Genomic DNA, 15,707 nt, shown 5'->3' with positions numbered 1-15,707 from the left:
TATGCAGTAGTCACATCACCATTCGGCAATTTAAAACATGAACCATCCACATACAACGTTCCGTCTGGATTTTCCAAAGGAGTGTTTTTAAGGTCCACTCGACCTTTTGTTTCCTCTTCAGTTCTCAAATAGCAGTCATGGGCTGCTATTTCATCTGACTCTGTGCTAATGGGTAACAAAGTTGCCGGGTTCAGAACATTACAACGTTTTATCTGAATGTGACTTGCCAACAACGTCAATTCGTACCCAGACAACCTCGCACTTGTCAAGTGCTGAGTTTTCGTACGATTCAAAAGAGTATCGACTGCATGCGGAACCATCACCGTAAGCATATTATCCATGACCAATCCTGCTGATTGTCGGATGGACACCGCAGCTGCCGCTGTTGCTCTCAAACAACTCGGCAATGCTCTAGCTACCGGGTCCAAGGTCGAGGAAAAATATGACGCACATCTCTTTGGGTTGTTGGCACAGCCATTCGCGCAATTGCTGCAATTCTCTCTGGGGTCAACCGTCTTCCCTCCGTTGACAATAAGTGACCTAGATAGGTTACTTCTTGACAACAATATTGGAGTTTAGAAGGTGACACCTTGTGATGTAAGTCACAGAGATGTTGCAGCAGCGACACCGTAGCAATTTTGCAAATGTCCTGAGTATCTGCAGCCACCAACAAGTCATCGACATATTGTATTAAGGTCGCACCAGCCGGCAACGAAAACGCATCCAGTTGACCCTTCAAGGCTTGACTGTAAATCGATGGACTCTCACAGTAGCCCTGAGGAGCGCGTTTAAACCGGAAGCTGCGTCCACCAAGAGAGAAACCGAAAAGGTCTCTGCTCTCTTCTGCAATGGGAATGCTGAAGAACGCATTCTTCAAATCGATCACCGAAAACCACGATGCAGAAGCTGGAATCAGAGTCAGTAGCGCCGTGATGTCAGGCACAACAGGAAACTGAGGAATCACAATTTTATTTACCTCCCGTAAATCGATAACAAAGCGATAAACAGGTGGTTTCGAAGGATCAGTACGTTTTAGAATGGGCAGTACAGGGCTGTTGCACACGTTTCCCCGCGTCTCTTCAATAACGTCTTTCTCGATCAAATCATAAATGATCGCTAATAATGCTCGTTCACCATCAAGAGAGATACGATACTGGGGAATACGTGGCAACCGCACATTAGATTTCAACTGAACAACATAAGGGGGGATGTCAAGCAGGCCCACATCATTGGGACCTGTTGCCCACAAAGATGCAGGAAGAGAACTCAATTCCGGTGGAAGCTTATCGAGAGACAAGTACATAGGAGAGACAACCCTCTCTCCTAAAGTAAGCTTTACACCCGCAGGAGAACAATTCAAAGTTGCATACAAACGTTTTAGCAAATCCAGGCCCAAAAGATTTTCACCACAACCCGTAGTCAAAATCAACGGAGCTTCTAGCTCACGAGGCCCAATTGTAAGGGGCAAAGGGCTTGAAACTGGATTGCTAACGGGGGCGCCAGAGAATCCAACGGAAACATTTGTTAAGCCATACAAAGGTGCGCCAGGGAGTTTCGAATGCATTATGGAACTTTTCGCTGCCCCAGTGTCCAACAGAAAAGGCTCAACGACGCCCGATGTAGCAACTGCGACGTAAGGCCCTCTCTGATCAACCGGAACTGATACCACTCCCTCTCCTTGTCTATGGCTGTCCTAGTAAGTACTGTCGTCAGTTCCCTGATCGACGTAATAATCGTCTACATTGTACTGCGCAGATCGTCCTTGCGATGATCCACGTTGATCAAAACAATTATCGGAATTTGATGAGTTATCTGAACGTGGTGCCTGCTGAGAACCACCACGACCTCCTCTAGATGAGTTACCACTGTTACAATCGTTTAAAACGGAACAGTTAAATTTCAAATGACCCTCTTGTCTACAATAGGCACATTGATTGTACCCCAACGAAGATCTTTGGGAAGAGGAGTCATTTCGAGGCTGTGACCTATTTGATTGCGACTGCGGTCTATTTTGCTGCGAAGTATTCTGATTCGAGCGCGGAGGATAGGCCTGCTGTAACAACACTTTAGTTTTAAGTTCTTTCGTCTTTTTATCGGCGCGGTCGTTCTCCTCTTTTTCTCTGTTCTCATAATACTGTGCCGTAGCCAATATTTGAGCCGAGGTAGAAACGGCCCACGCACTCTCAGAATTTTTCAATTTATTGCTCAAATCGGGCAATAAGTTAGAGACAAATTTGTCCACGAACAACCGCTGACCACCCTCAGTGCTCATATCTTGACCACTATGATCAATGAATGCCTCCTCAAATCTCGTAAAGAAATCGGAGACACTCTCGTCCTTTTTCTGTTTACAAGCTGACAGTTTGTCCCAGTTCACCCTCATAGCTGGCATAAGTGTTTTCATTAAGGTAATTATTCTTTGAGGGAGAGCAGTAATGAGCTGTTCAGGCTTAGCCCCGCCAACTTGTCGCGTATCGGCCGCAGTAAGAGCAGCCCAATCGCCACCTAATTCGTTCGCGTGATCTTTGTGCCGAATCTTAGCCCATACCGGTTGCGGTACGATATTGCCGAACAGCATATCGATATCGGCAAGATTCATTATCGTAGCGTCTACAAGCTGCGACAATTCTTTATAATACCCTGCAGGATTTTTGCGAGGGTCAGGCAAAGATTGCTTCACCTGTAACACTTCAGAGCGTTTCCATGGGAGATGTATCTATACTCTCTGGAAATGCGGCAAGATCGGTGGAGCAGCAGTAGCGTCGCCTGGCATCCACACTGGTGGAACTTCACGCATGGGAAACTGACCAGACGCATCTAACTGCCTCTCAACATCCTCAACAAACAAAGCTTGAGGTATAGGAGCGGGACGGAAAGATAACAACCGTTCAACAGCACGTCGAACATTAGTATCCACTATCAGTCCATTCGAGAACTGAAGCTGTAGATCAGACAAAGCGGTCAGCACCTCGTCAGGTGCATCGGCCGATATCTGATCACGCAGTACCTTGCACATTTCTTCAAACACGTATCTTTGTGTCGGTTCATTGAATTGGCAAAACATATCAAGTACGACACGCGGAGGATTTCTAAGAGGGTGCGTCATCCAACCCATCGCCATATTGTAAAGCGACGCACGTTCTCTGTTACCGGGAAGCTGACTACGTCTCTGAGGACCATCTGAACCAGCGGACCCAAAAACAGGTCCGAGAGAATGGAAAAAACTAGCCGCAACAGGAGAAGTACGACTACGAGTAGACGGAGAGGTATAGCACAAGGGACTAACAAGAGAAGAGGTAGAAACAGAAGAAGCAACAGGAGTAAGTAGAGCAGGAGCAGTAGCGGGAGCAGGAGGATGTGGAAGCGGAGGAGCAGTAGGAATAGCAATAGGCAAAGGAGCGGGAACAGTCGGAAGAACGGGCGCAGGTTGAGGAACAGGTACAGGGGGAACCACAGGAGCTGCGGTACCCTGCACGTACGGAGGTGGTGACTTCATAAGATAAGACATTAAAGGATCCTCAACTGACTCTTCCTTCTTATCCGACTCCGTTGGCAAAGCAGGATAGCACTTATCTATGGACATACGCTGTAGCCTGTCAAACACTTCCTTTTCCTTAACCTCCTTATCACGCTGAAACTGCTCTGCTTTCTTTACAATGGTGGCAACACCATCTCTCTGATTACGTTTAGTCTGTCTGATCTCTTTCTGTCGGGCTTCTTTACGCCACAACCGAAAGGCATCAAACATGGCCGGCCTTGACTTTCTCTCAAACAATTTAGTCTCAAGATTATCTAAGATCGTTGTCTCAAAACTACCATGAGGTGGCCAACTTAGGGCACCATCTTTCTTAGTATAACGGATCCAGTAATCATTAAAAGTAATTGGGCCTAGGCCGTGTTTGCTGTACAGCTCATAAGTTGGAGTTCCAACCGGAGGTATCGGGAAACACGAGATACAGGCATCAAAGGGACGTGCCTAATGAGATGCACGGCTGAGACAATAAACCGGCACGGTGAGATGAGCCTCGAGCGGGGCCATCTGCCTTACAGTATCATCCCCCTCGTCAAAAAGACACTTTCAAAGGACATGTGTCTTCCGCAGATATCTTGGGAGTCCCAGGGTCGCGAAGCGGACAACGTCCGTTCGCTGGCTACTTGAGGGCAAGAGACAAAATGGATGCCGTATCTAAGATGGAACCCGTGGGTACAGATGAATAACCCACGTAACAAACGAACGGTTTAAGTTAGCACAGCGAAACTGCGCACACTTACTAAACTCGTCATTTGCAGTTCGTAGATACCAGACTCGACCATATTCGTGCGAGTCGAAAACACCACTTACAATTGCCACGGAACCTCAATACCGATGGAACGCCCCTTTCACGCAGCGCTCTGCATGAAAAGGGCACTTATTTACAAGGCAATGAAAAGCCAAAGTGGCTTTGTAAATATGGTGCTGCACATTGCGCCACCAGAGCATCAAAAAAAGTGCCGCTCAGGCAGCACATAACTGCTGCTAGGAGCTATGTAAGGGGCCGATTCACAGAACTAACTTAAGACAAAATCCTAAACTTACTACTTTTGGTATTCGCAGAAGTTAGGATTTTGTCTTAAATTTGTCTTAAGACAAACTTAAGACAGACTTAAGACAAAATCCTAACTTAAGTCTGTCTTAAGTTTGTCTTAAGACAAACTTAAGACAAAATCCTAACTTCTGTGAATACCAAAAGTAGTAAGTTTAGGATTGTGTTAGTTCTTTGAATCTGGCCCTAAATGAGGCCACAAGTATGGAGTAGAATCCAGAATCTGAATCTCCACCATTGCAGTGATATCATTATGGAATAAATTAAGCCAGTGGTGTCATATGGTTACTGCATTTCTATATATTGTGTTAAGTTAGCATGAGTTTATTAAATGTTTAAACAACATATTTTCCTTCGGCTTCAGTTTGCACACGACACCTAATTGTTATTGTAGCTTTCAACCTAGACGAAAGATGTGATTTATTTGAGAATAATATGTTATTGCTCTGATATCAGTCGTGCTTGGTACACTTGGTACAAATGTCTGCACACTGAGAACTGCACCCTCTAAGAATAACCTAACACAAGGTTGCTGAAGGCCTGATCCTCGCACCACATTAGACATAACACAAATAATGTTGCTGCCAACATTGGGCTCTACGCGGGTTTAAGATAGAGTTACAGGGAATTAATCAACACACTTGATGCTTTGCATGCAGAGAGCCGGTAGCTGTTGATGTGATCTGCTCCTACTGACCATTAGAGGTATGGGCCCGCCCTGCTAAAACCCAAATGAGACCTTCTTAGATATAATATAGTATGCTAAATAGGGTGCGCGAAATATAGGTGATACAGATTTCTATAGATTTTGCATTATAATATGCAATCACCATTTGCTTACTATGGATTAGTGACTATGCTGATAACTTTGATTTTTATAATATGTATGTTGGTATTATATAAGATACTGCGTTTGAGAACCTTGCATTGAAAAATAAATATTTCAAACTTGCACGTGTGTTCTTTGACTCCCAGTTTTGGTTTGAAATGATTATAAAACGAAAGAGTGTTCATGTGTTCCACGATACCTGAGGTACCCTAAGTTCATGTTCTGGATTGTCTAAGTCATTGGGAGTTTGTTATGACCAATGAGACACTGTAGCTAGCTAGGTAAGGGGATTTCTGATACTAAGGTGAGTTTTGGGTCATCCTAATCCACCCAGGTTCTAGATCTCTGTGCACAGTTCTGTGGGAGAACAGAAACCCTGCTACATGGCGCCCATACCTTGTTGGCCTTATATCATGACACTCGAGTAGTATATCATTCAATCCTTAACGCCCTTCATTCCCGTTTCCGGTAAACTGCAGTGTCGGAAAAACCTACCTATTTTTGAAATAGGTCTTTTCAAGCTTGAATCTATCTAAAAACGTTTTCCTTGAATTACTACCCAGTTGTGCTACAAAGTAATCTTTGTTTTTTCATATTCCTGTGCTGACATGGCACAAGCCGTGGACATCCCGCAGCATAGTCGCATTGCGGTGCGTGACCACTTGCGGGCTTTTAATGTCCCTGTGGAAGGCTTGGCTGTGGTTCTGGTAGTGAGTGCGGAACATGCTTACCCGTACAAACTGTTTTATTCGTGGGTGACATTTCCGGCAGTGGACGCTAATTCTGGAGTGTTCCATTCATACACTGCTTCAGCTGTACCGGCTGCATATGCTCCGTACAGGGCACTGGAGGTTCCTATTGATGCTTGGCAGCATGGAGTTTGGTTTGGTGGCGCCCTACCACACGCTTTAACCGCTCCGAGGTTAGGTCCTTTGTCCATTCCGGGCACAAATTGGCCCGCTTTGGCTGGATTCACTCCTCACCCTAATCGCGCCACTTGTAACGTGGCTGATCTGCGGCGACTTCATGAGGTCGCAGTGTCTGTGATTAGAGCGCTTGTTCATTACACAAGCCGTAATGTTCAGGACGCAGCCCCTAGGGGTGCGCAGCTTCGAGCAGAGCAGGCTGGTTTAAAAATCAATCCTGTCATGGTGAATTCCGTAATGGGCAAGAAGCCCCAAGATAAGGATGATTTTCCTTTCTGGCTTGCGGAGAAATTTGGCAAGCTGGAAGCTGTGTTTCCTAATACGAATCCTGGTGACAAACACCGGATTCTTAGGCTTAGTTTACCGAAAGATTTGGCCCCTGAACTTGTTGACTGTGAGACCTGGGGTAAGACTTTTGCTGCGGTCTATTCAAGGTGCTATGGCGCCCCGTCTGTGACCAATCTGGGTGCGGTCCTTAAACGTGTTCAAGATGATCACGGACCGGAGTCAGCGGTTGAGTTGGGTATGCGCCTGTGTGGCACCTTTGATATAGTTTGCGATCTGATCCTTGCAAATGTCAAGGGGGATGCAATGAACTTTCAGGTTGCTAATGCTTTAGCGTTAATTCCCGAGGCCGAGAAACCCCGTCAGTTAGCAAGGATAATTGTGGCGGCTTATAAAACAGTTGGCCGCAATGCAAAGGGTCTTAAGACTTTTTCTGATAAAGAGAAAAAGCAGCCCCAGGGTCAGTCTACGGAAACTAGTGGTCAATCTAAGTCCAAGAAACAGAATTGGCCTAAAAAGCAGAATCAGGGTAAGCAACAACAACAACAAACACAGGTTTCTGCTCCTGCGTCTCCGTTGCCTGCGCAGTTGGATAGAGTTTATGATTTGCGCGATCGCGCGATGATTAAATCACCTGAAAGGTTTCAGGCATCTGACCAATGCTCTCCTCGTTCCTTTCAGGACTCATTGGCTCCGTCAACCGGTGGTGTAGGGGGCGGCAGGGGCCGGGGTGGCCAGCAAGGACGTGGTCAGCCCCACCCGCGTAACGGTGGAGATCAGCAGGAAGGCGCTACGCCCAAGAGACCTCAGTTTGCTATGAAGAAAGTCGCCGCCCTGACAGCGCATCGATATGCCCCAGATAGTGAGAACGCGGCTTCGGAATCTGACGTGGGCTCTGACCTTGCTGGACAGCGCGGCGGAGATTACCATTGTGAGAGAGGCCCTCCGTCCACTGTTGAAGGTGACAGTGACTGACACTTATGTTGTAATTGAAACTGCTGATACGCATGTTGCTCCCCCTGAACGTCTTTTTGAAATTGTCCTGTTAATCGAAGGTGACATGCAGCGAACTGTAAAAGGGGTATTTTGGGAAAATCTTTCGTCTACGTATGACATTTTGCTTTCGGAGGCTGACTGGCCCCCACCTTTTGTTCTCGCAGCTCCGCGAGGGGAGGAGGTGATCCTCCCCAGTTTCGCGCACACTGTATCGAGAGTGGAAGCGCTGCATTTTGCAGAAGAGTGGGCTCTGGCGCTTGCGCCGGCTGTGTACCGCAATCAGTGTGGCTGGGATAAATTGTCTCCAAGCCACGAGATTCCTTTACGGTCTCAGCCACAGCCTCAACCTCAATATCCCATACGGCGTGAAGCCAAAGCTTCAGTCGCGGCTATCCTTGAACAATTGGAATATCAAGGTGTAATTGAAACGTGTGTGTCACCAATGAATCACCCCCTTTTTACTGTGAACAAGCTGGACGGCTCATATCGTTTGGTTTTGGATTATAGGCATTTAAACTCGCATTGCCGTAACTGCGCAGTACAGAATACTCATGGCTCTGCTTTAGTGAATAGTCTTGAGCGTAAAAGGTTCAAAACCACGCTTGACATTTCCAATGGTTTTTATGCCCATAGATTAGATGGTCTAAGTTCCCAATGGACCAGCTTTACTTGAGGCGGTGTGCAAAAAATGTTTCGGCGTCTCCCAATGGGCTATAAGAATAGTCCTGGAGTATTCTCCGCCCGCATAGTCTCTCTTTTGGAGGGTATCGACCCAGTTGTTTGTTCGTATGTGGATGACATTTATCTCACAGACGACGATCTTTGGGAGCATCTGTGTCGAGTTAATAGCATAATTTGTAACTTTGCCGACATAGGTTACAAGTTTAACTTTGCAAAATCGCACATTGCAGAGTACACAGTGTTGTTTCTCAGCTACGAGCTAAACAACGAGGGAAAGGGCTTGGCACCTAACTTCCTGGAGAAATGCGCACAGTTGCGTTCTCCGACAACACTGACAAAATTACAATCTTTACTGGGCTTTTTGAATTTCGGGAGAACTTACATTCCGGAATATGCCCAGCGTATCAAGCCTTTGTATGCTTTGCTACAACCATCTTTTTCCAAATCATGCTGGCTGCCTGAGCATTCAGCCATTCTGCAGTCTTTGCAGGCTGATTTGCTCGCTTCTGAATACTTACAGACTTGTGATAACCAGACCAACCTAATGATAAGAATTATCCCTGGGGCGGTGGGTTTCACGTACCTGACTTTTAATGAAGGAGATACAGTGGTTGTATGACGCTCCATCGCGTGCAACGTCCTCGCGGACGTTCGCATCGCGGACAAAACATCGCAATGGCACTTACATCGGCCATTTTCTCATCGCACGACGTTGCGCCGCAAATGCGGCCTTGAAACAGGATCGCGTGTCACATCGGCGACATTACATCGCGCGACATGACAACGCGATGTTTCACATCGGTTACAAATTTTGCTATCCAATGGGTTTGTGGGGGGGTATATATCGTCTTGCCCACCGTGTTTTCCGCCATTTGTGCCTGTGTCTTTCCCTGCGGACATCCTTTGGAACCTGCATCCTTTGAAACCGGTATGTGTGCAGTGCGCTCGTGCTTACTCATTTTATTCCCTACTCACCCCGATTGTAAATGTTTTGTAAGAAGGTGATTCGAATTGCGCTGGATTTCCCTCATCTTTGTATGTTAGTTGTGCACCCCTAGTAGCCTGTGATATCTGTTTTGTGCCACCGTGTGTTCACTCATGCCTATTCACGTAGTAGAGTAGTGCACAGCGGATTTTATGTTTCCCTCCTCCCCCCTTTATCCTCACGGCTCATGTTTGAAAACGTTCAATTTAGGTTATTGTCAAGTCTGCACGTGTGTCTGCAGTGTTTACGCGACCGTGGTTTGTTGTTTTCTAATGTTCTGATCTTTAGCAATAGGAAACCTGTGAGAAACCCGTGTTACCTCTCTTGTAGTGCGCATAAATAATAAGGCATTTGACTGTAGTGAAATGGTGTATTCACATCGGTAACCTGTGTTTTTGCGCTCGATAACTTCGTTGTGGGAATAAGAAATAATAATGTCCGCTTAATGTTTTCATTTCCCGTCCACCTGATGCATTTTTCCATTCCCGTTTCAATTCCCCGATCATCTGCAGAGTCTCGTCAGGATAATGGGGCCTGTCTTGCTCGACTAACCTCAGGCAAATTAAAAGAGGGCTAGGGGTACATAAGGTTGGGCGAGGTAATGAACTCGGCAAGCAGTTAATACACACACAGGCACATTGGTCTAATGCAATGGACCCTTTAGTATAGTGTCCACTGTGCACGACTTATTGCACCAAATCTGGCACTTAATGGGAAAATCTACCCTGTGACGAAGGTTACTGTATGCCCAAAAATCAGTGATATTTTAGCATCACAAACTAGTACTCCACCAGAGAGAAACGGATAGAAATCCTATGTTATTCTTGGGTTTTTGCAGTTAAACGTTACATGACCTGGGCCTCCTTTCCTCATGTGTAGAATTCTGTCCCTACCCGTGTTCCCCCCAGAACCCATTCGTAGCATGCTGTATGTAAATAAGGTGCTTGTAGGTCATAGCGCCCATTTACTTTTTATCACGAATAACCAAGGCAGGCACTAGATAATTCTCGGCACATTTAAGTATTAAATGAATGCATATTTCCTGGAAACAATGAAAATCGAACTCGAAAATATTTGTGCTGAAATACTTGTGCAAAAATGTTGTTTAATTTTACTTTATTCTTAGTGCAATTTGTAAATACATCGAATAGCAAAGCACATTTTTTGTAATATATTTTCTGAAGGCATTGGTTGTATGACGATCCATCGCGTGCACCGTCCTTTGCTAAATAAATGCTTAATAAGTGGCAGAACCCACTGAACCCTGACCTCATAAGCAAAGCGGAGCGCAGAACGAAAAAAAAGGCTAATGTATGAAAGTTGAGGGTGCAAAAATATTTAGCGCGTCCATCATCCACCCATCCCACCCATCCACATCCATCCATCCACCCCACCCACCCACCCACTCATCCATTAATCCACCATCATCCACCCATCCCACCCACCCACATCCATCCATCCACCCATCCCACCCACCCACCCATCCATCCATTAATCCACCATCACCCATACACCCATCCCACCCACCCACATCCATCCACCCATCCCACCCACCCACATCCATCCACCCATCCCACCCTCCCACATCCATCCATCCACCCATCACACCCACTCATCCATTAACCCACCATCACCCATACACCCATCCCACCCACCCACATCCATCCACCGCACCCACACACATCAATCCACCATCACCCATCCACCCATCCCTCCCACCCACCCACTCATCCATTAATCCAGCATCACCCATCCACCCATCCCACCCACATCCATCCATCCATCCACCCATCCCACCCACCCACCCACTCATCCATTAATCCACCATCATCCACCCATCCCACCCACCCACATCCATCCACCCATCCCACCCACCCACCCATCCATCCATTAATCCACCATCACCCATACACCCATCCCACCCACCCACATCCATCCATCCACCCATCCCACCCACTCATCCATTAACCCACCATCACCCATCCACCCATCAGACCCACCCACATCCATCCATCCACCCATCCCACCCACCCACCCACTCACCCATTAATCCACCATCACCCATACACCCATCCCACCCACCCACATCCACCCATCCCACCCACCCACATCCATCCACCGCACCCACACACATCAATCCACCAGGACCCATCCAACCCACCCGCCCATCCATCCCCCAGCACCCACCCATCCAACCATTAATCCACCACATACATCCATCCACCCGTCCCACCCACCCACCCACTCATCCATTAATCCACCATCACCCATGTACCCATCCCACCCACCCACATCCACCCATCCCACACCCACATCCATCCACCGCACCCACACACATCAATCCACTAGGACCCATCCAACCCACCCGCCCATCCATCCCCCAGCACCCACCCATCCAACCATTAATCCACCACATACATCCATCCACCCGTCCCACCCACCCACCCATCCCCTTGAGCAAATGTTCTTAAATAAACAATCCTTTAATAAAGACAATGTCCATTTTATTTATTAAATATGATGCATCCACTCAGCATAAATACATTTACTTTAATAACGACAATTTTTAAATATGATGCATCCACTCAGCATTAATGCGCACAATTCCGCTAATAAAGAATCCTTTAATAAAGACAATGTCCATTTTATTTATTAAATATGATGCATCCACTCAGCATTAATACATTTACTTTAATAAAGACAATTTTGGGTATGAGTGGAGGCTCGAACCTTGTCTTCCAGCACCAAAGTCTGGCAACCGATCCGTCAGACCACATATTTTCTTTATTTATTTTTTTATTTAATGACGTATTGTACGTGCCGGCTAATAAACAAAAGTGTCTTCAACAATTATTCTGCTGTCTTCCGATGTAATGTTCAACAAAGAAATATTCTGTTCGCAAAAGTGTTGTTAAATAAACAATCCTTTAATAAAGACAATGTCCATTTTATTTATTAAATATGATGCATCCACTCAGCTGTCAGCAGTAATACATTTACTTTAATAAAGACAATTTTTAAATGTGATGCATCCACTCAGCATTAATGCGCACAATTCCGGTAATAAACAACCTTGTCTGCCAGCACCAAAGTCTGGCAACCGATCCGTCAGACCACATATTTTCTTTATTTATTTTATTATTTATTTATTGTCTTCCGATGTAATGTTTAAAGGCCGGATGTGTTCTTAAACAAACAAAACTGTCTTCATCTGCTCGCAAAAGGCGCACAATTCCGGTAATAAACAATCCTTTAATAAAGACAATGTCCATTTTATTTATTAAACGAGCCTCGCAAAAGTGTCTTCCGATGTAATGTTTAACGATGTAGAATGAAATGCGATGTACTTGCATGCGTTCTGCCGGCATGCGATGTCATGTCGTGCACGATGTAACAGCAGCGATGCACTGTCAGCGCGATGCGACATATCCGATGTAAGCGGCGCTTCCCAGATACAGTACCTATTGCTTACAAGTCACACTTGTACACTTCGGCTGAACTGCGTTTTTCCACTGTGGAGAAAGTTTTAACGGCTGTACAGATGGCAATTCTTAAGGAACGTGCTCTGTCACAAGGAAAACGCATGTTGGTTGTTACCCCGTGTCCTGCCTTGGAGGCAGTTACGAAAGCCAGTGTACCTAATTCCAAAGCTTTGCACCCTAGGTGGATTCAGTGGGCTGCATCCTTGACATCCCAGGATGTCACGTTTATTTTTGACGCCACTTTACGGTCGCAGGAGTGTTTACAGTATGAATTTGTTCATCCTGCTCCTTTAGCAATGCGGCCGTTGGAGGATTTCCATTGCATCATTTACACTGATGGTTCGGCGCAGGTTGCGCATGGCTCTAAACATGCCTACGTTTCCGCATGCGCCATTGTAGTCGGTGCCATGGTGAACGATGAGTTCAAGTCCAGTGTCGTACACACGCAGACGCTTGGAGACTGCACCGCACAATTAGCAGAGCTTCGTGCTCTGATGCTTGCATTGGAGTAGGCAGATCCTAGTGTGACGACTTCGATCGTAAGTGACTCTTACTACTGTGTCCAGTCTTACAATGAAAACTTGTTCTTTTGGATTCAGAATGAATTTCGTGATTCCAAAGGTAGCACAATAAAACATAAAATGATCTGGGTCCGAGTGGCGGAACTTAAAGAGAAGTTGCCACTCGTGTTTGTGATTCATACTCTCGGCCATCAGCGCGTGGGGGTCCACGCTGTTGGTAATTCGCTTGCTGATGAAGCAGCGAAGTCAGCGGTATCAAAATACTTAGTTGCAGCAGTCACGAGGTCCAAAAGCAAGATAGATGATGACATCTTGGCAGCTGTTGCTGCCACCGAGAAGGGAGGTAAATATCCTGTGGGGTTCCCTTCTAAATACACATACCACTTAAGTCCCGATAAGGTTCCTTATGTGAAAATTCCTGATGTTGGCGAACGTCTAGTTCCCAACTCAGATCGCAGGGCTGCTTTGATTGCAGCGGCTCATGAAGGTGTGGCGTCTGCGCATGCGGGCGTCTCAGCCACTGTAACTCAGCTACAACAAAGGTTCTGGTGGCGGGGACTGTACAAACAGACGCGCGATTATGTCCTTCAATGTGACATTTGCCAGCAGATTAAACCTTCAACTGCTGCGCGTCCGCCTCAGACACAGTTGTACATCTCTAATAAACCGCTTGGTTGCGTTTATTTGGATCACTGCGGTCCATTTTCTTCTGATACTGCATACAAGTACATCTCAGTAGCAGTTGATTCATGCACACGCTTTGTGTGGGTATGGCCACATCGGAGCGCTGATTCACGGACTGTCATCAAGGATTTGCGAGTCTTTATAGGGATTTTTGCCTGTGGTACCTTCCATTCGGATCAGGGTCCGGCTTTCGCCTCTAAGGCGTATAAGGATGCTATGGGTTCGTTGGGGGTCCAAGTCAAGTTTTCGAGTCCATACAGACCCGAGGGTAATAGTGTAGTGGAACGAATGAACCGTGACTTAAAGCAATCTTTGACAGCCCGAGTTATAGGCACTGGCAGAAATTGGTTGGCCCACCTCAATGGCGTGCAGCGTGCGCTTAATAATCTCCCTAGAAGGTCTCTGGGTGGGCGGACCCCGTACGAAATGCTCTTTGGTATCAAGATGTACGTCCCTGACCTCGAGGGTCTAGACTGCAAGGCCCAGGCCACGGCCATTGACGTAGATGAACATTGCAATGTTTTACAGGATCTACAAAAGGCCAGAGACAGTCTAGCTAAGGAACATTTGCCCTTCACATCGGATGATGCGTTGCAGATCCCGGTAGTTGGCTGGCTACCCCAAGTTGGAGAACTGGTTCGAGAGAAGATCGATAACAAGAAAGAGTTTGGTCCCTCATATCGTGCACGGGTTCGAGTTCTTGGAGTGAAGGGCACAAGAACAGTCATTTTACCACCACTTCCAGGTCGTAAGGAAAACAGATTTATCTCAATTGACAATGTCAAGACACACAGGGTGGCCGATTCTTCATAGCATGACACTGGTTTTATCCTGTCCTTCCATGGTGAAGCACTCTGTGCTGGCTATTACTTCTATTGCAGAACCGGAGGTGTCCCTCGAGATGCCTGCAATTTCCAGTCCTTTATTAAATACTATTTCTGTTACTAACATTGATGAGCTGAACTACACCTATCCTGCTGATTTATCAATGCCTGATTTACAGACTCGTTTGGCAGAACAGTCCAGATTATCTTTTGACTCTGTTTCGGAACTTTCAAAGAAACCCTCAACTATTGCGAAATATGCCACGTTGTTTAAAAAACATTTTTTAATTCCCCCTTGGACATACATTTGGTTGATTCTATTTTCATTTTATCTTTTTATGTCAATTGGTTTTGTGTTTTATTTTTTCCGCCTGATCGATGGTCATTATGTCAAAGAAAGAACAGGAATTCGGTACCTTAATGGAACATTGGCCCCTCTTTCCTCCTCACATTCAGCACACAGACTGAAACGAGAATTACAGTCAACATTACTGCTTGGCCTGTCCTTGATGGGATTGTGTGGGATGCGGTTAGATTTCAAATACATGGCCCCACTGAAGTGATTAATGTTCCGAATGTGCTTAGAGTAAACATGGAGGATGTGATTAAACAAAATATACGTTCTGATGATTGGGATATTCAGGCCGTAGAAGCATTATTCTCTGATTTAAAATACTATGCGGCTTTTGATGCTGAAGACTTATATTTGGATTCTATTAATTATGGTGATTTGTTTTGCTTCCAACATTATGGTAATCATTTTCTCCATAAGACGAATTCCAGGAGGGTTGCTGTGAATTACACGCAGTGGGAGCACTGCCCAGCTCCTTTAATAGGAAGCTCCAGTACATTTCTGAAAAAATACAGTTATTTTATAGATTTCAATCAATCAAATCCTGAGTCATTTTACT

The sequence above is a fragment of the Lissotriton vulgaris genome, chromosome 11 (genome assembly GCF_964263255.1).
Source record: "Lissotriton vulgaris chromosome 11, aLisVul1.2, whole genome shotgun sequence".
NCBI classification, from domain to species: domain Eukaryota; kingdom Metazoa; phylum Chordata; class Amphibia; order Caudata; family Salamandridae; genus Lissotriton; species Lissotriton vulgaris.
This window is presented reverse-complemented; position numbering follows the sequence as displayed.